Source organism: Protopterus annectens, chromosome 5.part1 (assembly GCF_019279795.1).
Source record: "Protopterus annectens isolate FY-2018-M chromosome 5.part1, PAN1.0, whole genome shotgun sequence".
Taxonomy (NCBI): domain Eukaryota; kingdom Metazoa; phylum Chordata; order Ceratodontiformes; family Protopteridae; genus Protopterus; species Protopterus annectens.
Window position 1 is genome coordinate 33801383 of NC_056736.1, and position 24057 is coordinate 33825439.

The following is a 24057-nucleotide window of genomic DNA, read 5'->3' on the forward strand; positions in this document are numbered from 1 at the left end:
CACACACACACACACACACACACACACACACACACACATAAATCTATGTATGTATCCATCCATCACACACAAAATGCATGAAAAAGAAGGCTTTATATCAGTGCACCCAACTACATGCAAATTTCCTCTGGGTCTATTTCCTTCTTCCCAGTGCAAAAGAAAGAAAGGCAGAACTCGACAATAAATTCATAGCAGGACAAAAATGTATGTCACTCTGAAGTACACTGCAGCATTAACAAAAATAATGTATACCAGATAAGGAAAATGGCTAACAGTTTTTGCCGTGATATCCACTTCTGTGGAGGGCTGCCAGATAGACATCACAGCCACAAACATAATTGCCTGTGCTAGCAATGCAAAAACATATTACCTTGATAATAATTAATACAACAGTCTTCTGAGCAAATAGTTCAGCTTTCAAGACTGAAATTTCCATTAAATTGTGATCATTATTTAGAAAAACACTGCAGATTCAAAAACTAACTGAGGTATACATGCCCGTGCCAAAAGCTACTGAGAATAATGCAGACAATAAAAACAATTTGTATTTTGAAATGAAATCCACAAGTAAGGTTAAAATGCATAATTTTCTTTAACAGCAACATGCCTTTGCAGCAAGTTAGTTGTGAAAGTAGCAACAAGTTTTCAAAGCATGTAGCAGTATCGAGCACTTTGGATCCAGTCTACCCTATTATGATACAAGGTTCCTTATTTACATGATTGCCTGTATATAGTGCAGATTCAGCCCTCTCAGTTTAATTTCTACAAGTCTTTTGGCTTTCTAATGCCATGACAGGAATGGACTCCATTCCTAAGTGAAAGTATTATTAAAGTTTGTGAAATTAGTATTGATTCAGTCTTTGATTTAACCAAAAGTGATTTACAGAGCATCAGCAACGTGCCAAGAAATAACTCCTTCTGCAATTCATATGGAGTTACATGGATCGGTAGCATATCTAAATAAGACTGTAAATTCTTTTTTATGAGACCCATTGCTCCTACCACTATTGGAACTGTCTGGGTATCCTTCTTCTACAGTGGCCTTGTTTCTGCCTGCAAACCCTGGTGTTTTATGTCTTTGTGTCTCTCTGTACATATGACACTGTAATCACTGGCTGTAACACTTTCAATGATCAGTGCTACCGATGTCTTCTTTTCATGGACCACTATAACTGGTTTTCTCACATCTATTTTTTGAACTGTTGGAAATGGGTGATCCCATGTGATATAAAGTTCACCATTCTCTATAATGTTTTGTGGCTCATGTTTGCAATGCTGCTCAACCACTTCAGTATTGCAATATTTGCACAATCTCCACTGCAACAGTATTGTCTCATTATTATACCTTTCAGTATATAGGCCCTCTCCCATTAGTGTATCATATCCGGCAGCAAGACATACAAGTGATTCCAGTTCTGTTTTACAGAATCTGCAATTCTGTTTCTCCCACATGCATAATGGACTTTGTAAACCAATGTATACATTGTCCACTCTCCTGAACTGCCAATATTAACCTTTCATCTTTTGGAATAAATTCACCTCTCCTTAACCATGCCTGCATCCGATCCTGATTGACATGAAGTTGTTTCAGAAGTTTTTTTTTTGTACTTTTATTTTTGCCAACGTTCTTGCCTTCTCATCTGATCCTTTTACACACACACACACACACACACACACACACACACACACACACACACACACACACACACACACACACACACATATATATATATATATATATATATATATATACATATATATATTTTTTTTTTTTGCCTCATTCAGTTGCTGTCTGATGTCTACTTATAGTTTGATTTCCATTCTCACTTGACACAGATATGCTTCTGCTAAACTAAGCAGGGAAGTCAGCTTGGGCGTATTCTTCTCATGTTTCAAAACTTTCAATATGATTGGATCTGGTGAATTCAGCTGATATGCATGCAGTGCTATGATTGCAGATCTATACATGTAATCAGTTTTGAGGAGGCCCATACCATCTTCAAAATGAGAAATATATAATCTTGCTGTACACCCTAATTTTTATATATCATTTGATAAGCTTGAAGTATTTTTCTTGTTTTTATGTACAACTGATGCAATACGTTTGGGACCAGTCAATCACACCAAAACTGTAAGTTAGAACAGGAACAGCAAATGGGTTTATAGCTTGGACATTGTTCCTAGATGTCAGGAATGTTTTCAATATTATTTTTAGTCTTCTAAAATATTTCTTATTGAGCTTTGTTTCTATTTGTGTATGTTTTGTTGTCAATACTTCATTAGTTCCCAAATATTCATACACTTCCTCGTGCTCAAGTCCCTTTATATCATATTATTGTCCCAGGCTCATGTTTTCTTCATGCTGCAGCTTTCCTGCTTTAAATGTTGCTTTACGCATTTATTTTTCATATTTATTTTTCATATTTTGGTGCTGTTTCCATTCATTTTACTTTGTATCTCAATTCCCTGTAAAACTTTTTTGAGTCATCAATGAATTGCTTTTTTGTACTTTTCCTTTATATGTATCTTTATACTTATCTGCATAGCGGACAGATGATCTGCTGTGGCGACCCCTAACCGGGAAAAGCCGAAAGGAGAAGAAGAAGATGCTTATCTGCATATCTTCTAAGTTTTTCTGCCTGTGCTAATTTCTTTAGTCTTATATTTGCAATAGCATATGACAGATCTTGGTCTAATCTAATACTGCAAGTTGCTTTTATCACGTCTATCTTTCTAAGCATTTGTGTTGATCTATTCCCTCTTCTATACTCTATGAGATTAATGGCTCATTATTAATAAAATAAACAAAAAGTACTATCATGAAAAAATAATAATAAACAATCCAAAACATGGCCAGGGCAAAAAACTTTAATATCACAAATAAAAACTGGTAGAACAGGTTAGCGCGTTCACAAGTCAACCGCTTGCTTCTTCAGACCGTACATTTGAATAAGACAAAACACACATGCTTTATAATTTTCAATTTTCATTCCATTCATGTTACTTTGTAACTCATTACAGAGTTTCTTAAAGTAACACAATCATTATTCTTTAAAACATTAGCCCTATACATCCTTGCACATTCATTATACTAACAACATCCAAATAGTGCATCTTCAAAGGCTAGGCATGTTCCTTGAAAGTTATTAAGTTTTTTGCCCTGGCCATGTTCCAGGCTTGTTTATTATTGTTTTCTCATGATAGTACATTATCTGTTATTAATTTAGCTGTACAGTTATATAACTTATTTAATTCTTTTATATCATATGAATTTCTGTTAATAATTTTGATTACTGTGTTCATCTGTTTCTTCAGACTTCCAGCATTTTGGATCTTATTGACTTTCTGTAATCTATTCCTTTCACCAATCTTAATATGTCTATCCATCTCTATTAAATCAAGCAACTGCTCCCTTAGATCATTTTCTTCTAAACTGAGGACATATTCTTAGTTCTCCATTTCCTTTTGGCATTTAGCAAAAAGTTCTAGAATATCTTCCTGTAACATATTCTCTTTAGCTGCATTCTGTGTCATCCATTGCTCTTTCATATGGGAACTCAGTAACCTATCACTCTGCAGTATTGACTGCATCAGAGCTGCCATTGTTTCCTGCTCCTTCCCTTTCTGTCCTACTTTAACTGAACTTCCGTACTGGATTCCCACTGGGGGCTCCAGAGTATCTTCATGTGGCAAATATCAGGCTTCCCATTCGACCTGTTTCCCCATAATTTGTGGACTCATTGTTCCATTTTGTTGTGATATTAGCAGAATTGGATTTTCTTCACTAAGTCCTTCACTTCACAGAAAATCCATAACTTCAGTTGCTATTTCATTAATGTCTTAATTATTAATCCTCTTTTCTACAACCCCCTTTGTTTTTTTTGTTTTTTTTGGATCGTGAAAGTTTGCACATCCAAATGCTTTTGCTTGTATTTTGAATGCAATCCATAAGTGAGGCTAAAATGCCTCAATTTCTTCACAAAAGCAACCGACCTTTGCAGCAAGTCAGTTGTGAAAGTACCAATAAGTTAAGTTTTCAAATCAAGTAGTGGTAAGCAGCATTATCAAACTCTCTGGATCCATTCTCCCCTTCTAGAATACAAGATTCCTTATTTACAGTTACCTATATATAGTGCAAATTTAGCCCAGTTAGCACCGTGAATATGCAAATGTGGTGTGAACTCATTACCATTCAAAAAATTCCACAATCAGGACTATATGCAGGGAATGTAAACATGTTGTAGGGACCTAAACAATTGCATGCACACACTCTACCTCTGCAAGGACGAGCACAGAGAAGGTTTAAGTGCTAAGTGCTTGCAAGTTTGGATGATTATTCTGACTACAGAATCAATCAGTTTATCATAATCAGTCTTTTTTGATGTGCATTTACTGAGGGCATGCCAGGGAGAAGGGACTTGCAAGAAATTTTTGACTACCACTGACCTATTTGGGAGAGCAGCATTTGCAACATTTCTATGAATTGCTTATGACAGTTTCTGCCTCTGAGTACAAGTATATCTTCAATTTTAAGAAAGTAGATTACTCATTGAAACATGAATGAATTGCATGGCAAAGCACACATCGGTCTAGTTAGAGAAGCATGGATATAGGAATGTTGTTCACATAATAAAGGAAAGTAAAGAGGTGAAATCAACATTTTTTTATTTGATATTGTATGAGGTAAGATTATCTTACTTGTTGGCAGTATCACAACCATTTATAAATCTAAATGCAAATTACATAGGCAAAGGTCAGAACTTGGTTGTTTCACATGAAATGTAAATTGATACAATGTCACATTTTGAGTACATGTACCTTCATACTGATAAGAATCTCAAGTGTGTCTTGTGAATGCCCTGGTGTGCTGGGGTTCTAATCCAGAGATAGTCATGTTTGTGTGAGTATACTGATATTTAAGGAGCACATGTTCATGTTGAAACACAGCAAAGTTGAAGAAATTTCAGAATTATACATTTTAACTACTTGGTTCACAATGTTTGCTCTATTTCAGTATTTATTTTTCTTTTCTCTTCATCATTTGCACACCATTTGGCATTATGCATGCTGGACTGGCAGTAGTCCCTAGAAGTGGACTGCAGTTCACTTCCTAAGGAAAAAAAGTAAAAAAATTAATTTAGGCTACCTTCTTAAATGCAAACAAGTCTGGCACTGCTGTGCAGATGTCAGCACTCTGGATAGTACTAAGGGAATAAATTCTACCTGCCAGGTAAGTATCTCTCTGGCACAATATGTACTTGAGGTGAGTGTCAAGAAATAGGACAGGTGATGATATGTTTCAATCCAGTTTACAGAAATGCTTTATTACAGTATTCAGAGTAACTACTGACACCCAATGTTGTATATAACATGAACAGACTAAAGTGTGTGATACTTGTTAAATATCATACCTGTAGTCTATGTGAATGCATGTTACATAGGAGTTTTTGTTAAACTTACTTTTTCATTACTAATATTATATGCTAGGGATGCTGTACAATGTTGCAAGATATGAATTTTTTACAGTGTAGTAACACAAAAGTAGTCACACAAGTAATGTTGACATATGCACCATATATGCTGGAGAAATTATGAATATGTCACATTTTTCTATCATGACTCTTATACAATATATTGTAAACTTTGATGCCAAGAGTAATTGTTTGTTTTGTGGTAAGAATGACCTCCTGTCATTGTCAATGTGTCCCCTTTCTGAGCAATTGCAATATGCACAATTCTGGTTATTTGTAACCTACATGCTACTTGTGATGTTACAAGCAGATGGGAAAAGGATGACTGTGCCATGCTAATGCTATAACAGCTTTGTTCCTCACTGCATATATCCATTCAATGTGTACATTTGGCCATTTTATTTTATTTTTTTTATAATGCCTTTTGCATTTATGCTCTAGTCAGCAGCATGCAGTGAGGGTCCATTTCCTAAGGAAGAGTGAAACATTTAACTTGGGCTGTCTTCTGCAGTGCAAATGAACCTTGCTCCAGTTTGTGGCTGCCAGTACTCTTGATATACTCAGTGAAGAAAATCCAGCTGTCAGGTAACATTCTCTGTGGCACTAGGTATAAGTGAAGTGAAGTTAGCGAAATAAGACAGGTGATGCAGGGTTTAAATGCAGTTAACAGATAATTTTACAGAGTGGGGTCTGAATACATATGTACATAAATTTTGTTAGATCAGTGTGTTTTGAGGTGATAATCAAATATTCTTAATATTGCTAACAGCAAGTGATCTATTGTCTGTCCACTTTCATATTATTTGACATTAACTGCAATTCTGATAACATGTGCCAGAAATGAAGCTTCTGATGTTGCAAAGAGATGTGAGAAGGATGAATGTGTCACTGTAATGTGCTTCTTGCTTTGGTCATTGCCATGTAAACCCATTGATTGAATTCATTTTCCTGCCAGCTTTTTTTCTCAGTTGCTTTTTTCTAATGCATTTTGCATCTGCTTTCTGCTTAGCAGTGTGCAAATGATATTCACTCTCCAAGGAAAGAGGTGAAACATTTTATTTGGACCAGCTTCTATAGCGCAAAGAATCTTGGCACTTGTATGCAAACATCAGCACTCAGTGAATAAATTTCACCTGTCATGTAGCTTTTCCTATGGCACAAGGTGTAACTATTGTAATTTTAAAGAATGAATACAGGCGATACAGGGTTCAAGTCTAGCTGATAGATACTTTCACAGATGGGGTCAGAGTGCCATTTGTCATAGCATTTTGATTGGGACTGTCACAGTGAATGCTCATGAGTATTAACTCTATGTTTATTACAAGAGATGTGTCATTAATGCCTGCTATAGAAGCTCACTATAATGTGTGTAAATTATGTTAAACATGTCAATGATGATATTTAATGCAGAATGTACATACATAGGTATGATGTGCACAATATTTTTATTATAATTCTTATTAGTTATCACATACCATACGCATATGTTTCTGACACTATTTCTTGTTAAGTATGTATGTATGTGACCTAACCCACAATGTATTACCCAGGTACTGCATGCATCTAAAATTTATTTGCAAACACAAATACTATCTTTTACATAGAAGTACAGTCCTATGACTAAGTAAAATCACAGATACACAGGCATCTCTGAAGTATATGTCCATTCATTCTTATATTTGTATAATTCTAACTACCATGTTAAAAAATAAGATATTCTATGGCAATGATAGTTGTAAGCAATATTAAACATTTTATTATTTTTTCTATAGGGTTCAGTTTCCAGGTAGTTCTACTTGATCTTAGTAGTGTGTAAGTCCCAACGGGTCTACTTTATTTACGTGAAAGCATAAAACCGCAAATACATATGGATCGAACCATATGCATCGAAAGTGCAAGCCGTCGAAAACTGTAATCGGAAATCTCCGTAGGTGGAGATTTCTATTTACTTCAATGTAGTGCGATCTCGGAGTTGGTATATTTAAGTAGCGGGGGTGTGGGGGGTGCAGGGGGTGCAGGGGGGCTTGCCTTTTCCTGTGTATTTTTTTTTTCTTTATTAACTTTCGAATGTTTAAGAGTTTGATGCATATGTGTCAGTCTTTATGCATTCAAACTTTTGAACGTTCAAGTTAATAAAGTAGACCCATCCCAACAGTCCAATATGTCACAAATCAATCCATTTTTCTCAGGCCAACCATGATTATAACAAACATCATAACATATTTCATTATTTAACATTGGAACATGTGTCAAGAGTTTGAGCACCACACATGGCCAAATCTCACTGTCATATTTCACACCTTCTGTGTTTCTTGATGTAATCAGTGTCAGTGTCTCTGGAAAGCAATTGTTATGCTTTCAGTTGTGGAAATGCAGTTAGCAAGGCTGTAGATATTTGTGCACAAGCTGTTAGATTTGAGATCTGAATTGGGCACACATTCATACCCATATTTCTAGCCTGACTGCTTTAGACATGGCTGGTAATGGTAGAGATGGTGTTCTATTTAGAGAACAGCAGTGCAGTTTTGAGAAGTGCAGAAATTTTGTGGCACTTCTCATCAAGTGCTATAGCCAGAGGCTACTGCAGTAACAATATACTGGTTCTCTGTATAAGGCTGAGGCTTGGAAAATATTGACCAAAGATGTTTCTAGTGCAACTGGTATCCCACACACTGGGCAACAATGTTATTGCCACTACAGTGACATGAAAAGGCCCAAGAGGGACATTCTGAACCAATGGGAAGATGGAATTAAAACCACAAACTCCCTGCAGTTTGTAAGTATACTGAACCACCACTTGTCTATAATATGGCATTAATTAGCCAGCCAATTCAGTTATTTTTCATGCTTTCAAATATCTCGTTTTTTATCACTACTGTGCAGATGCAGTAGAGATTACAGACATTTGTAAGGTACATCAGAAGAGACTAACGCACCTCGGAGAGGCATGAAGTAAGTACGCATATCTGATTGCAAGGCATGAAAGCATTCTCAGTCCATCAGAGTATATCATATTGAGCAGGCATACCTTAACTTTAATATTACACCTAAATGCCTCCTCCAGTATCTCTTGGTTATTATATTAGGCAATGAGTGCATCAGATGGATTGTGTGTAGGTTCAATACCCAGAAACAGATGCTGTATTTTCTACAGGTTACAAATTATAAGATGTTTCAACTTCAATACTGCATTACATTAACAATTCCATATTTGTAAATGCAGTAATCTAACCTTAGAAGGCAGATATCTGATATTTACAGTGAACTGTTGCAGATATCTGATATTCACAGTGAACTGTTGCAGTGATGAAGGGTTTGCATTGTCATCTCACAGCAAGAGGTTCTCTGGTTTTAATCTTGGTTAAGGTGCCTTATGTGTAGACTCTGCATGTCCTCCCTGTGTTTGTGTGGGTTCCCTCCTATGTTACAAAGACATGTATCTGGAGAATTTCTCCCCAGGCCTCTGCTGAAAATTGGCTTGTTCCAAGTTGGACATTCTTGTTAAATAAATAAAGATAAATGTGTGATTATGTTAGTCAGTTCATACTAGCCATGCAATTGTGATTAAATGATGTTATGACACATTAATGCCTTCCCATCAAATCTGGATGTAACTAAGGGCTACTTGTGTATTTCTCATATAGTTTTATGTATTGATATAATAAAGTAATGTGACATACAAGTTATCTAATTCTCTCTTTTTTGTCTCCCCCTCACCCTGCCTCTGTTTTTTGTTCATTTATATATAGACAGATAAATATTTACAAATATGGAATTGTTAATGCCATGCAGTATTGAAGTTAAAATATCTTATAAATTCTAATCTGTAACCCCTCCATCTTTGTATACTATCTCTAGTCACTCTCACTTAGCTTCCTCCTTCTCTTGCTTAACTCTCCTGCTTCCCTCCCTTCCTAACTCACCTAGCTTCTTAGTTTCTTTTCTGCTTTCTCTTTCTTCCTCTGCTAACTTCTTTCTTTCTGACTTTGTCTTTTTTCCTCCTCTTCACCTCAGGATAGCTCAGATATCTGGCAAGCACCCAACAATCTATATCCATACATTACTGTATTTATGTTTACTTCTGCTGCACAGCATATAGCCACATACACACACAAATGCCTATCCCAACTGAATGTAACCTCCCTGACATCACAGATGCACAGGTGAAAGCTGCCCTCTCCAAAGCAAAAAACACAGCATCTATGGGACCAGACGGTGTCCCAGGCTATGTCTTACACGAGCTCCAAGAAGAACTGAACCCTCACATTAAATCACCGTTCAAACTTAGCCTTACTACAGGATATGTACCCAAAGAATGGCGTACAGCTACATTGGTCCCACTCCACAAAGGTGGTGCCACAACAGACCCCGGAAACTATCCCCCCATAAGCCTGACTAGTCTGGTCTGTAAAGCTATGGAGCGTATTATCATGGAACTCATAAACAAAGACATTGAGAGCCTCCAGACACTGGACCCTACCCAATTCGGCTTTGTTAAGGGCAGATCTTGCCTCTTAAACCTAGTTGATTTCTTTGAAACAGTTACCAAAGCCATAGATGAGGGCAAGGTAGTCCACACAGCCTACCTGGACCTCGCAAAGGCCTTCGACACAATACCCCACTCGGGCATCATAAATAAGCTTACCAGCTTAAATATCAACCCCTATATCACAAGATGGGTTGAAAACTGGCTCAGAGATAGAACCCACATGGTCAGAATCGCAGATGCCATGTCCGAATCCAAACCAGTTACAAGTGACATCCCACAGGGCTCAGTTCTGAGACCTCTCTTGTTCGGTATATACTTCTCTGAGGTTCAGGCTAACACGGGGGGATTATGGCTGACAAAGTTCGCAGATGACTGCAAACTGGGGGCCATAATCAAATCTCCAGCTGACACAAGCATCCTCCAAAAGGGTCTCACAGAGACGGATGCTTGGTGCCAGAGCCACAGCCTCAAGCTAAATGCTAAAAAGTGCATAGTCATCCCTTTGGGAAAAACAAGGTGCCCACAAATTACCACATAGGTGGTAATCCATTAGGTACGGAAGAAGTAATTAGAGATTTGTGGACCAATGTAGATAGTAATCTCTCCTTTGATAATCACGTTGCCAAAGTGGTTAGAAAGACCTTCTATATAGCCCACCTTATCACGAAAGGGTTCGCATCTAGATCAAGAGAGGTCATTGTGCCCCTCTACTCGTCACTCATCAGGCCCATAATTGAATACAATGCCCCTTTTGGGATGTACCTTACCCGACACCTGCAGCAACTGGAGAGACCCCAAAAGTACCTCACCAAGAGGATCATGGGCTACAAACAGATGTCCTATGCAGCTCGACTAAAGAAACTCCAGCTCTACTCAGTTGCTTACTGCCTACTCAGAGGCGATCTATGCCTGATGTACAAAGCCATGTCAAAGCCAGAATTAATGGACATGCTCCACCTCAAAAAATCCAAGTCCCTTAGAGCTACACGCTCCAGGGACCTAAACCTCAGCACAAAAATAAATAGGACATGTTGGGGGGACAGATTCATTTCCCAGAGGCTCCCCTCACTCTGGAATAGAATCCCAATTCATGTTAGACATAGCCCCTCGCTGACCCTCTTCAAGCGAAATTTGGACGCGTGGATGGGAAATCGCAAGTTCACCCCTGGGATCTCTCCTGTGTTCCTGCTAGACAGAGGCACAGTAAACTAATATTAAAAGGGTACCTTCTGTGACCTACTTTACAGAGGCACAGTAGGCTAATCTAATAGGGAGGCGGAAGCCAAATACACTCTAGCTAGGCTTATAAATGCCCTAGGGCAGATAGCCTAGTATCTACCTATGAACCTATGAACCTATATATCTTGCTGCCCAAGACACATTTAGCTGCTTCATTTTCTGTGAAATAGCACAATCTTTTTATAGACAGCATTCTGTTTAACCACTGCTTCTCAAGATTTAAATGCTGTATTGTTTTTGACCACTGAATTTCTTGCATGTAACTATTTAGTATCTGTTAATTTGTGACTCTGTATTAATATCTCTGTATTCATTTTGTAACTACTGTGGACAACAACATTTCTTGTATGTAACTGACTATTTAGTATCTGTTAATTTGTGATTCTGTATTAGTATCTCTGTATTAATTTTTATAACTATTGGGGAACTTTTCTCCTTGGGCCTCCAGTGAAAATGGGTTAACAGCCCAGTCAGACACGCCCAGTAAACAAATGTAAAATAATATATACATACATATATATATATATATATATATATATATATATATATATATAACAGAAAACTTCAGCGTAGACAACCATGTACTTCTAGATGGAATTTAAACGTAAACAGGCCAAATCTGCCCAGCTTAACTCGAAACCAGTAAGAGACGATAAAATAAAAAGCAAAACGTAGTTTAATGTGCACAACAAAGGTAAGCGCTTTCACAAATGCTTCTTCAGACCACAAGGCACAGGAGTGTTACTTTCATTTAAATATACTTGAAACCAGTTGTTACCAATCAAGATAATACATTCAACGTCACTTCCTACATACACATTTCTTCTAAGACCTTCCAGATGGTTATATAAAAAAGTCAATTAGAGTTAAAATGAGTCCATTTGAGATCTGGATGTAATTAAACTGCAGAAAAAACAGAAAGTTAAAGTAACAACGTCGTTACTACTTCAACATCCTCCCCTGCTAAATCTTCTCATAAGAAGTATGTATACAAAACAATAGTACTCATCAGGTCATCGCCTGAAGGCTTATGACAAGAACTGAACAAAATCAGTTGCTATACTTTATGAGCGTTTTCAGCGTTTTCCCTTGAATAAAAAATCAAAAAACACCTCTGTCCTTATGTGCATTCACCCAATATTGTAAACAAGTACAACATTAAATAACCAAAGATAATATACCATTTCATATCACTCAAAGTAACCTAAATACTACAAACATTCATACCCTTAAGTATGCTACATTCAACATCACCTCGTACTTCAACTTTTCATGCAAATAAAACAAAATAGCATTAAATTCTACCTAACCATTAAAAACAACAACCTATTTGCAGATCTATCTACAAATAGTTCATACATATCCTATACAACAAATGATGAAGTCGCTAATACATCTCCGGTGTACTTTAAATAAACCTACCATAGGATCATATCGCTGTTACATTTCATTTACACACCTAGATGCTCAAAAAACTAAGCTGGAAGCAAATACTTAAAAGCGAACAACAATTGAAAACATCGATGTCTATATATTTAATCCAAAAATAGCAGCCAGTGAGCCTTGAAATTCGAATACTCCATCAACAGTTTACATTATAAAACTGGTCCAGGATCCTTGATGAATGTAACTGTATAAGCAATTAGGATCCTGAAAGTGAGGACTACTGACGTGAACTATATAAATAAATAAAAACTAAGAATAACTATTAAAAATACAAGAATGTTTAACTATACTACTATGGCAATGAACAATAAGCAATCACGTACTAAAATGCCAGAGAACTTCTATAGGGAGGCTCAAATACATTAGTCCCCTAGTGCACTTAGCTCAAGTGCATAATAGAAATATTTTAAAGGGCCTAAGGAGTGAAACATGGTGGGACTATTCTACAAACAGGGAGACAAGGAAAAATGGGGTCAACCTGATCTAAAAAAGTAATTAATAAATCTGACATACTTGATACACTGAGAATATCGTGTCAATGATGCCTCAATAAGGTTCTACTTGACCTCACCAGAACCAATGTCGAGTATAATATTCAATATAGAAACCAACTAGAGAAAAACTCAGAGTTAGCAACAATCAATCTAAAACGTAACTAAAGTAGAAGTCTATAAGTAAAATAAAACAGCTAAAACTGATCGCAAATTCTCATCTAACTCTTAAACTCCGGTTACGAAGTACCGGCTTGATGGAAATGCGTTCATTAAGTCCTTTACCTACGTCTGCTCTGAGTCGGATAATCCAATTCAATTCCTTTTCTTCGGTGACGATATTAACATTCCCACCTCTACTGTTCGGAATAATAATGTCAATCACCATAAACTCGAACATGTGCTCAGGTCCTGTGGACATTACATGCTTGGCTAAAGCATTGGTAGCCATACCTGTCCTAATGTTGTATAAGTGTTCTCTAATCCTGTTCTTAAAGGGTCTGTCGGTTTTACCGACATAAAACGAACTGCATGCGGTGCAAACGGCTAGATATACTACGTGTTTAGAATTGCAACCAGCTACACACTTGAATTTGAATTCCTTACCTGTGTTCGGATGTATAAACGTGCCGGTGCTGTTAATTAAATTACAATAGTTGCAGGCACCACATGGAACGGTGCCTATCTTATCAAGGGCCATCCGTTCAAATTGGTTATTGCATAACATACTTTTGATGTTCATTTTATTCTTGTACCTAAATTTGGGTTTATCCCCTATAAGTTCAGCTATTCTGGGGTCTGTAAGTAAAATTCCCCAATGTTTCTTAAAAATACTATAAATATTGTTCCTATCTTCTGTATAATACATCGGTACCTTAATTTCATTACAATACCTATTCGTGACATCAAAGTGTTCTTCTATATGTTCTGAGAAGTAGGGTTTGGCCCTGGTTAACCTAAGAGTATCCATCTCACAGAGACCTTTCTCAAGATCTCTGGAGGTGTACCCTCTGCTCCTAAACCTGCTTCTCAGATGATTCAGTTCAGTGTCATAACCGAGTTCCGTGTTGTTCAGTCTAGAGGTACGCATTGCTTGTCCCTTCACCACATTGTGAAATACGTGGTTAGGGTGCATACTGCTCCTATGCAGCACAGAGTTCTTGTAGCACTCTTTTCTATGAATAAACGTGTTGAAGGACCCTTCTCTTGTCCTCTCAACACTGACATCAAGAAAATTGACTTTAGTAGTCGAGGCTATCATACTAAACTTCAGGTAACTAGTCGTGTTATTCATCTGATCCACAAATCTATTTAGACAATCCAACTCTCCTTTCCATACAAAGAAGACGTCGTCTACAAAACGTTTGTAGAACAGTATTCTATCCTTAAAAGATGGCATCTCAAACAATATATCCTCTTCCCATAAAGCTAAAAACGTGTTCGCGTAGCTGTTGGCACAGGGTGTGCCCATAGCCACGCCATCACATTGGGAGAATAAAGTTTGTTCAAACATGAAGATGTTATTTTCCAATACTATTGTAAGAAACAAGCATAACAATTCCCTTGTACTATCACTATATGTACCATGCTTCTGTAAATATTTGTCAATGTATTGTACTCCTAAAGAGTTTGGTATGACTGTGAATAGGGATTGTATATCTAGGGTGACCAATAATAACCCTTCAAGATCTCTGGAACACTTAACATTAAAAGAATATAGATCTTTCAAAAACTGTTGTGAGTCTTTAAGTATATTTTTATTTTCATTAACTAAGGGGCGTAAGTGCTTCTCTATGTAAAGTGATAGTGCTTCTGTGCACCAGCCCCTCCCAGAAACAATAGGTCTCATGGGGGGATTAATTCCATTTTTATGAATTTTAGGTAATCCGTGTATTATTGGTATCATCGGATTCTCTACATACAAATATTTGTAAAGCTCTCTAGATATTAATTCAGTCCTAACTAAGTTGTCCAATGTTCTTTTTATGTTATTAATCCTTGACTCTACATATTCACTGTTCACAGTCCTGTAAAACCTCTCATCTTTTAACATCTCAAACATGGAGGACCTATAGTCAACAGTATTCATAATCACAATAGGTCCTCCTTTGTCGGCTGGGCGTATTATGACATTAGTATCTGTCTGTAGCCCAGATAGCGCTAGACGTTCATAATGACTCAAGTTAAATTTAGCACGATGGAATCCATCACTACCTTCACCCCTATAATATTTATATAGATCGTCTTCTACCATCTTGTCAAATGCTAGGATTAGTGGAATATTATTGGGCATATAGATACTCGATCTCTTAAAAGCCTCTCCTTCAAATGCTATATTACTACCCAATTCTAGTTTCAACAGGACATTTCTGGTAAAAGTTTTCAAGTCCACTATAACATCTGTTAATTGGCTTGTCACTGTTGGTATAAAACTTAAGCCTTTATTAAGGACTGTTCGTTCATGCTCACTCAACAACCTATTTGAAATGTTCCAAATCAGGTTCCGTTCGCATGAGTCCACATTTTCTTCAAGGTCTGCCCATACACCCTTTCGGGTGAAAGTTTCCTCTTCTGTCTTCCTCTGCTGACTGAACGTCCTCTCCTCGAGTTCTTCTCGAGGGTAGTTATGGGTAAAGGGAACTGTGGGAACTTCCCCATCTTGTCCTTCTCAGGACCAACTTGAGATTTGGGTCTCACATCTACCGACCCTATAGTTAACGTATGAACTGGTGTAACTGGTGAAACTTCATCATAACCCAACACCGAGCAATTGTTAATAATAGGTTGTGCAGGTATCATGACTGCTCTACGACACTCAGTCATGGTGACAGCTGGTTCATGCACATCTACCCTCTCAACTCTATTAGTCTTAATCGCATCAATACGATTTGTTAGTACAGGATTGTTTAAATTACCAACTTCTCTTGTAGTCTCTGTGGCTGGTTGATTAGGTTTATACATATCTTCCCTGTGTCCAAAATTTCTGGCAACTTTGGGCCAAGTAAAGACATGGCCTGACTGAAAGTCCCTAATGTCTCTATCTAATTTGCCCTTCTTTTGCAAGAGTAGACGTCTTTCATACACTGAGACACTATCCATTAGTGCCTCCATAGAAAGATCCACGCTGGTCTTACAATAGCGTGTGTAAAGATCCATTTGCTGCTTCCGTATAGATTCTCTTAAGTTAATTTCTTCTGGTTTAAAGAAGTCTATTAACAGAGTCATATATTTTGCGCTTACCTCTAAGTTGATCTGCTGCCACTTAGCAAGTAGCTCTGGATATTGTGTACCATAAGTGGGCATCTTTAGCACCCGTAACCCTCTAGGTACAAGTCTCTTTTGTAAGCATGCCTCGAAGTGTTGCCTTTGCAACTGCAGTCGTTTGAGTTTGAGAAAATCCACCTCCATACGATCAATTGCCTTCTTTATCTCATCCGCATCTGTCGCTGCTACCGAGGTCTTATCAACCTCTTCAGTACACTCATAGTTTAATAATACATTGTTGGAGCTTGTCATCAAGCTCATAAATCTGCCCAGTAATTCACTGCTAGCCGTTCCAACCACTTCTTCTCGTTGCTGTACGTTATTAACATTGTCAGTTCTTATATTATCGTCATTTTTGGTAAAAACACTCTCCGGTCGATAATTCAGTTCAACTGCTGTGTTTAATCCTTCCGCCATGTCCTCACGGGATGTGGAAACCAAAAGCACAATTAAAATCCAACAGCAAACGACTATGACCACACCCTCGTAGGTAAATGCTACGCTTAGTGAAACAGTAGATATGAAAATATAACAGAAAACTTCAGCGTAGACAACCATGTACTTCTTGATGGAATTTAAACGTAAACAGGCCAAATCTGCCCAGCTTAACTCGAAACCAGTAAGAGACGATAAAATAAAAAGCAAAACGTAGTTTAATGTGCACACCAAAGGTAAGCGCTTTCACAAATGCTTCTTCAGACCACAAAGCACAGAAGTGTTGCATTCATTTAAATACAATTGAAACCATTTGTTGCCAATCAAGACACTTCATTCAACGTCACTTCCTATATACACAATTCATCTAAAACATTCCAGATGGTTATATAAAAAAGTCAATTAGAGTAAAAATGAGTCCATTTGAGATCTGGATGTAATTAAACTGCAGAAAAAACAGAAAGTTAAAGTAACAACGTCGTTACTACTTCAACATCCTCCCCTGCTAAATCTTCTCATAAGAAGTATGTATACAAAACAATAGTACTCATCAGGTCATCGCCTGAAGGCTTATGACAAGAACTGAACAAAATCAGTTGCTATACTTTATGAGCGTTTTCAGCGTTTTCCCTTGAATAAAAAATCAAAAAACATCTCTGTCCTTATGTGCATTCACCCAATATTGTAAACAAGTACAACATTAAATAACCAAAGATAATATACCATTTCATATCACTCAAAGTAACCTAAATACTACAAATATTCATACCCTTAAGTATGCTACATTCAACATCACCTCGTACTTCAACTTTTCATGCAAATAAAACAAAATAGCATTAAATTCTACCTAACCATTAAAAACAACAACCTATTTGCAGATCTATCTACAAATAGTTCATACATATCCTATACAACAAATGATGAAGTCGCTAATAATCATAGTCGATAAAGGAGGACCTATTGTGATTATGAATACTGCTGATTATAAGTCCTCAATGTTTGAGATGTTAAAAGATAAAAGGTTTTATAGGACTGTGAATAGTGAATATGTAGAGTTAAGGATCAACAACATTAAAACAACGTTGGATAACTTAGTTAGGACAGAATTAATATCTAGAGAGCTTTACAAATATTTATATGTAGAGAATCCGATGATACCAATAATACATGGATTACCTAAAATCCATAAAAATGGACTTAAACCACCCATGAGACCTATTGTCTCAGGGAGGGGATGGTGCACTGAAGCACTTTCAGTCTATATAGAGAAGCACTTACGTCCCTTAGTTAATGACAATAAAAATATACTTAAAGACTCACAACAGTTTTTGAAAGATCTATACTCCTTTAATACTAAGTTTTCCAGAGATCTTGAAGGGATATTTCTGGTTACCCTAGATATACAATCCCTGTTCACAGTCATACCTAACTCTTTAGGAGTACATTATATTGACAAGTATTTACGGAAGTATGGCACATATAGTGACAGTACAAGGGAATTATTATGCTTGTTTTTAACAATAGTATTAGAAAATAACATCTTCATGTTTGAACAAACTTTATTCTCCCAATGTGATGGCGTGGCTATGGGCACACCTTGTGCCAATAGCTACGCGAACACTTTTTTAGCCTTATGGGAAGAAGATATATTGTTTGAATTGCCATCTTTTAAGGACAGAATATTGTTCTATAAACGTTTTGTAGATGACGTTTTCTTTGTATGGAATGGAGAGTTGGATTGTCTCCATCGATTTGTGGATCAGATGAATCACACAACTAGTTATTTGAAGTTTAGTATGGTAGCGTCAACTACTAAAGTCAATTTTCTTGATGTCAGTGTTGAGAGGACAAGAGAAGGGTCCTTTAACACTTTTATTCATAGAAAAGAATGTTACAAGAATTCTGTGCTGCACAGGAGTAGTATGCACCCGAACCACGTATTTCATAATGTGGTGAAGGGACAAGCAATGCGTACCTCTAGGTTGAACAACACGGAAGTTGGTTATGACACTGAGTTGAATCACTTGAGAAGCAGGTTTAGGAGTAGAGGGTATACTACCAGAGACCTTGAGAAGGGTCTCTGTGAGATTGATACTCTTAGGTCAACTAGGGCCAAACCCTACTACTCAGAATATATAGAAGAACAGTATGATGTCACGAATAGGTATTGTAATGAGATTAAGGTCCCGATGTATTACACTGAAGATAGGAACAATATTTATAACATATTTAAGAAACATTGGGGAATTCTACTTACAGACCCTAGAATAGCTGAACTTATAGGGGATAAACCCAAATTTAGGTATAAGAATAAAAAGAACATCAAGAATATGTTATGTAATAATCGATTTGAACGGTTGGCCCTTGATAAGATAGGCACCGTTCCTTGTGGTGCCTGTAAATATTGTAACTTAATTAACAGCACCGGCACATTTATACATCCTAATACAGGAAAGGAATTTAAATTTAAGTGTTTGGCAGGTTGTAATTCTAAACATGTAGTTTATTTAGCTGTTTGTAATGCATGTAGTTCATTCTATGTCGGTAAAACCGATAGACTTTTCAAGAATAGGATTAGAGAACACGTATACAATATTAGGACAGGTATGGCTAATAATGCTCTAGCCAAACATGTAATGTCCACAGGACCTGAACATATGTTTGAGTTTATGGTGATTGATACTATTACTCCAAACAGCAGAGGTGGGAATGTTAATATTGTCACGGAAGAAAAGGAATTGAATTGGATTATCCGACTCAGAGCAGACGTAGGTAAAGGACTTAATGAACGCATTTCCATCAAGCCGGTTCTTCGAAACCGGAGTCTAAGAGTTAGATGAGGACTTGCGAGCAGTTTTAGCTGTTTTATTTTACTTATAGACTTCTACTTTAGTTACGTTTTAGATTGATTGTTGCTAACTCTGAGTTTTTCTCTAGTTGGTTTCTATATTGAATATTATACTCGACATTGGTTCTGGTGAGGTCAAGTAGAACCTTATTGAGGCATCATTGACACGATATTCTCAGTGTATCAAGTATGTCAGATTTATTAATTACTTTTTTAGATCAGGTTGACCCCATTTTTCCTTGTCTCCCTGCTTGTAGAATAGTCCCACCATGTTTCACTCCTTAGGCCCTTTAAAATATTTCTATTATGCACTTGAGCTAAGTGCACTAGGGGACTAATGTATTTGAGCCTCCCTATAGAAGTTCTCTGGCATTTTAGTACGTGATTGCTTATTGTTCATTGCCATAGTAGTATAGTTGAACATTCTTGTATTTTTAATAGTTATTCTTAGTTTTTATTTATTTATATAGTTCACGTCAGTAGTCCTCACTTTCAGGATCCTAGTTGCTTATACAGTTACATTCATCAAGGATCCTGGACCAGTTTTATAATGTAAACTGTTGATGGAGTATTCAAATTTCAAGGCTCACTGGCTGCTATTTTTGGATTAAATATATAGACATCGATGTTTTCAATTGTTGTTCACTTTTAAGTATTTGCTTCCAGCTTAGTTTTTTGAGCATCTAGGTGTGTAAATGAAATGTAACAGCGATATGATCCTATGGTAGGTTTATTTAAAGTACACCGGAGATGTATTAGTGACTTCATCATTTGTTGTATAGGATATGTATGAACTATTTGTAGATAGATCTGCAAATAGGTTGTTGTTTTTAATGGTTAGGTAGAATTTAATGCTATTTTGTTTTATTTGCATGAAAAGTTGAAGTACGAGGTGATGTTGAATGTAGCATACTTAAGGGTATGAATGTTTGTAGTATTTAGGTTACTTTGAGTGATATGAAATGGTATATTATCTTTGGTTATTTAATGTTGTACTTGTTTACAATATTGGGTGAATGCACATAAGGACAGAGGTGTTTTTTGATTTTTTATTCAAGGGAAAACGCTGAAAACGCTCATAAAGTATAGCAACTGATTTTGTTCAGTTCTTGTCATAAGCCTTCAGGCGATGACCTGATGAGTACTATTGTTTTGTATACATACTTCTTATGAGAAGATTTAGCAGGGGAGGATGTTGAAGTAGTAACGACGTTGTTACTTTAACTTTCTGTTTTTTCTGCAGTTTAATTACATCCAGATCTCAAATGGACTCATTTTAACTCTAATTGACTTTTTTATATAACCATCTGGAAGGTTTTAGAAGAAATGTGTATGTAGGAAGTGACGTTGAATGTATTATCTTGATTGGTAACAACTGGTTTCAAGTATATTTAAATGAAAGTAACACTCCTGTGCCTTGTGGTCTGAAGAAGCATTTGTGAAAGCGCTTACCTTTGTCGTGCACATTAAAGTACGTTTTGCTTTTTATTTTATCGTCTCTTACTGGTTTCGAGTTAAGCTGGGCAGATTTGGCCTGTTTACGTTTAAATTCCATCTAGTAGTACATGGTTGTCTACGCTGAAGCTTTTTGTTATATTGTTCTACTTACCGTTTCATTAAGCGTAGCATTTACCTACGAGGGTGTGGTCATAGTCGTTTGCTGTTGGATATATATATATATATATATATATTTTCACTATACAATCTTGAAGTACTGAAATGTCGAATTTCAGTATTTCGAGACTGAATAGTCGAAAACCCACATACACAAAAACCCACAATCACGAATACCACAACCGCAGTCATTCACGCACACACGCACTCACACACACACACACACACACACACACACACACACACACACACACACACACACACACACACACGCACAAAGCAAGACATAATCACACACACATACACCTACCTAACTAAACAAACATAACAACACACAGAAATACACCTAACCTACCTATAAGCAGGGGGGCAAGCCTCCTGCACCCCCCACATCCCCCCCCACTTATATATTCTAACTCCGAGGTTGTACTAAACACACAAACACACAAAAAACACCACCGGACACACTCACACACACTAAAATCCCTACCCAATATCCTCAAACACACAACACTTACCTGAAACCCCAGATAAATCCACAAACCGCACCACACATAACGAATGCAACACCACGGTAGTGGCGGATTCGACATTTGTGGATTCAACACTTCTGCATTCGGCATAGTGTAGTTTCGAGTAACTGCACTTTCCATTATTCGGTCTCGACGTACTGAAATTCGAGATTTCAGTGCGTCGAGATTGTCTAGTGTATCTATATATATATATATATATATAGATAGATAGCTGTGTGTGTGTGTGTGTGTGTGTGTGTGTGTGTGTGTGTGTGTGTTTAATACATCGTTGTTGAAAAAGATGACCATCAGCACAGGGTGGTAGACTGACCATAGGGTATGGTCCTCCATAATTCCACAGATGGTTGTTGCAGTGCCACCACCGGCAGCACAGACACCCAGTACTTCTGGGTTACAAACCTGTCAGTATTGCCTCCACAACTCCTGCTATATTTGCTCCACCTGTGTCAGGTATCTCTGCCCCAGCTGCTGGTGCAGTGGTACCTTCTGTGAGCGGTAGTAGTAGTACAGGCAGCAATTTTGTCACCTACCAGTAGCTGACAGGGCTGGTGAAGGGAATTATGGAGAGGGCCCTCATTTCCTATTAGCAATCTGAAAAGGTCCTGCATTGTTTTGCCAAAATGATGCCACATCCAGCACTGACCCAGACATCTGATACAGAAGACAATGATGACAGATCTGAGGTTGAAGACTAGATTCTCACTGTTCTCAAGTTGAACAATGATGTGCTTCTGAGGTCTGCTCCCTGTCCCCAATAATATTATCTCCCAACCTGTTGTGCACATTACCATCCCTGTCTCTCTTGTATGTCCTGTGTATCAACACCTGCTACCTAACCTACCTGACCCTCTCATTCCTAAGCACCTTTCACAACATTCCTCTCTCAAAAAAATGCACCATATATAGCTTCATTTTACCTGTGTGTCATTTTGACACATATGATCATACACAACACACATGGCAATAAATGGACCATCAAAAGCATTAACTTTTTGTCCTCAGCATTTGTGCAAAGGTTGGCACCCCATGCCAATACTGAGTGATGGTGAATGGCATTTATCTATGAATGGCAAAAGCTGAAGACTTTAGTTTTAGCTACAGTAGTCCTGTTATTTTTGCCCAGATGTTCATAGTAAAGGCAGACTAAATACACCACTGTGAAATGGTTACTGTAATACTTCTTAGACTGCTGGATATAAAGAACTAGAAGTAGTTATCCAGTATGTTGACATAATTCCCCTGTCTGGACACTGATGTTTTTGCATAGTGTCATGCATTTGATTACAATTGTAAATGAAATTATTATTTCATAACATTTTATATTCCTATCATATGGTTAACTGCAAATGCCTATATTTATCTCCGTTTACATTATTTCAATAATATACCTTTTGAATAGTGCATCAAGAAAGCATTTGCAAAAACAGTCCTTCCCCAACAGGGAAACTTAATAAAACAACCTTATCCTGCTTTTGTCTTAATGTTGGTCGTACTCTCCTACCCCCTCCTGATCGCTATAGAAAGCACTTTATTGTACAGAGCATGACAGATTAATAATGAGGAAGTAAGAATGACACAGCATACAGATAGTCAATATGCCCCAGAAAAAAATACCGTTGCTATTCATATCTCCATCTCTCTCTCTCTCTCTTTTAACCCTTTCTTCTTCAGTCAGTTGTCACTATCCTTCAATCATTTGATTTAAAGTACATAAAAAAGGAGTTCCTTCATTGTGTGATGCGATAAAGCTCAGCTGTATAGACATATTTTTGCATACGTTCAAGGATTCTATTCCAGGCATTAGCTAAGTGTTACTGACTTTTTTGTACACTGTTTTGTGTGTAGCTGTTGTCTAAATATTGTTATAAGCCACCATTATCCTGCCTCTATCATAATTTAATGAGTCCCTGCCTCCCTCTCCCCCTGTCTATGTATCGTTTCCCTTCTGAGTCATTAGTCTTCCTCCTCTGCATTTGCACAACGAATAGCACTGAAACCAACTGGATCTAAGGATTTAAATGGAAGTATATAGCTTTTATCAAATCATATGACTTTTTGCCTGCAGCTGCAGTATTTTGGTGCCCTTCATGCTACTATGCTTAGCTATGTAGAGTCTTGCTAATATTCTGATAAAACAAGCTGAAGAGCTGAAGTACAGCATACAGTTCTCACGAGGGGAGTGACGAGTAATACATACATTCGCCTTTTCTGAAATCTGCTGTTATAC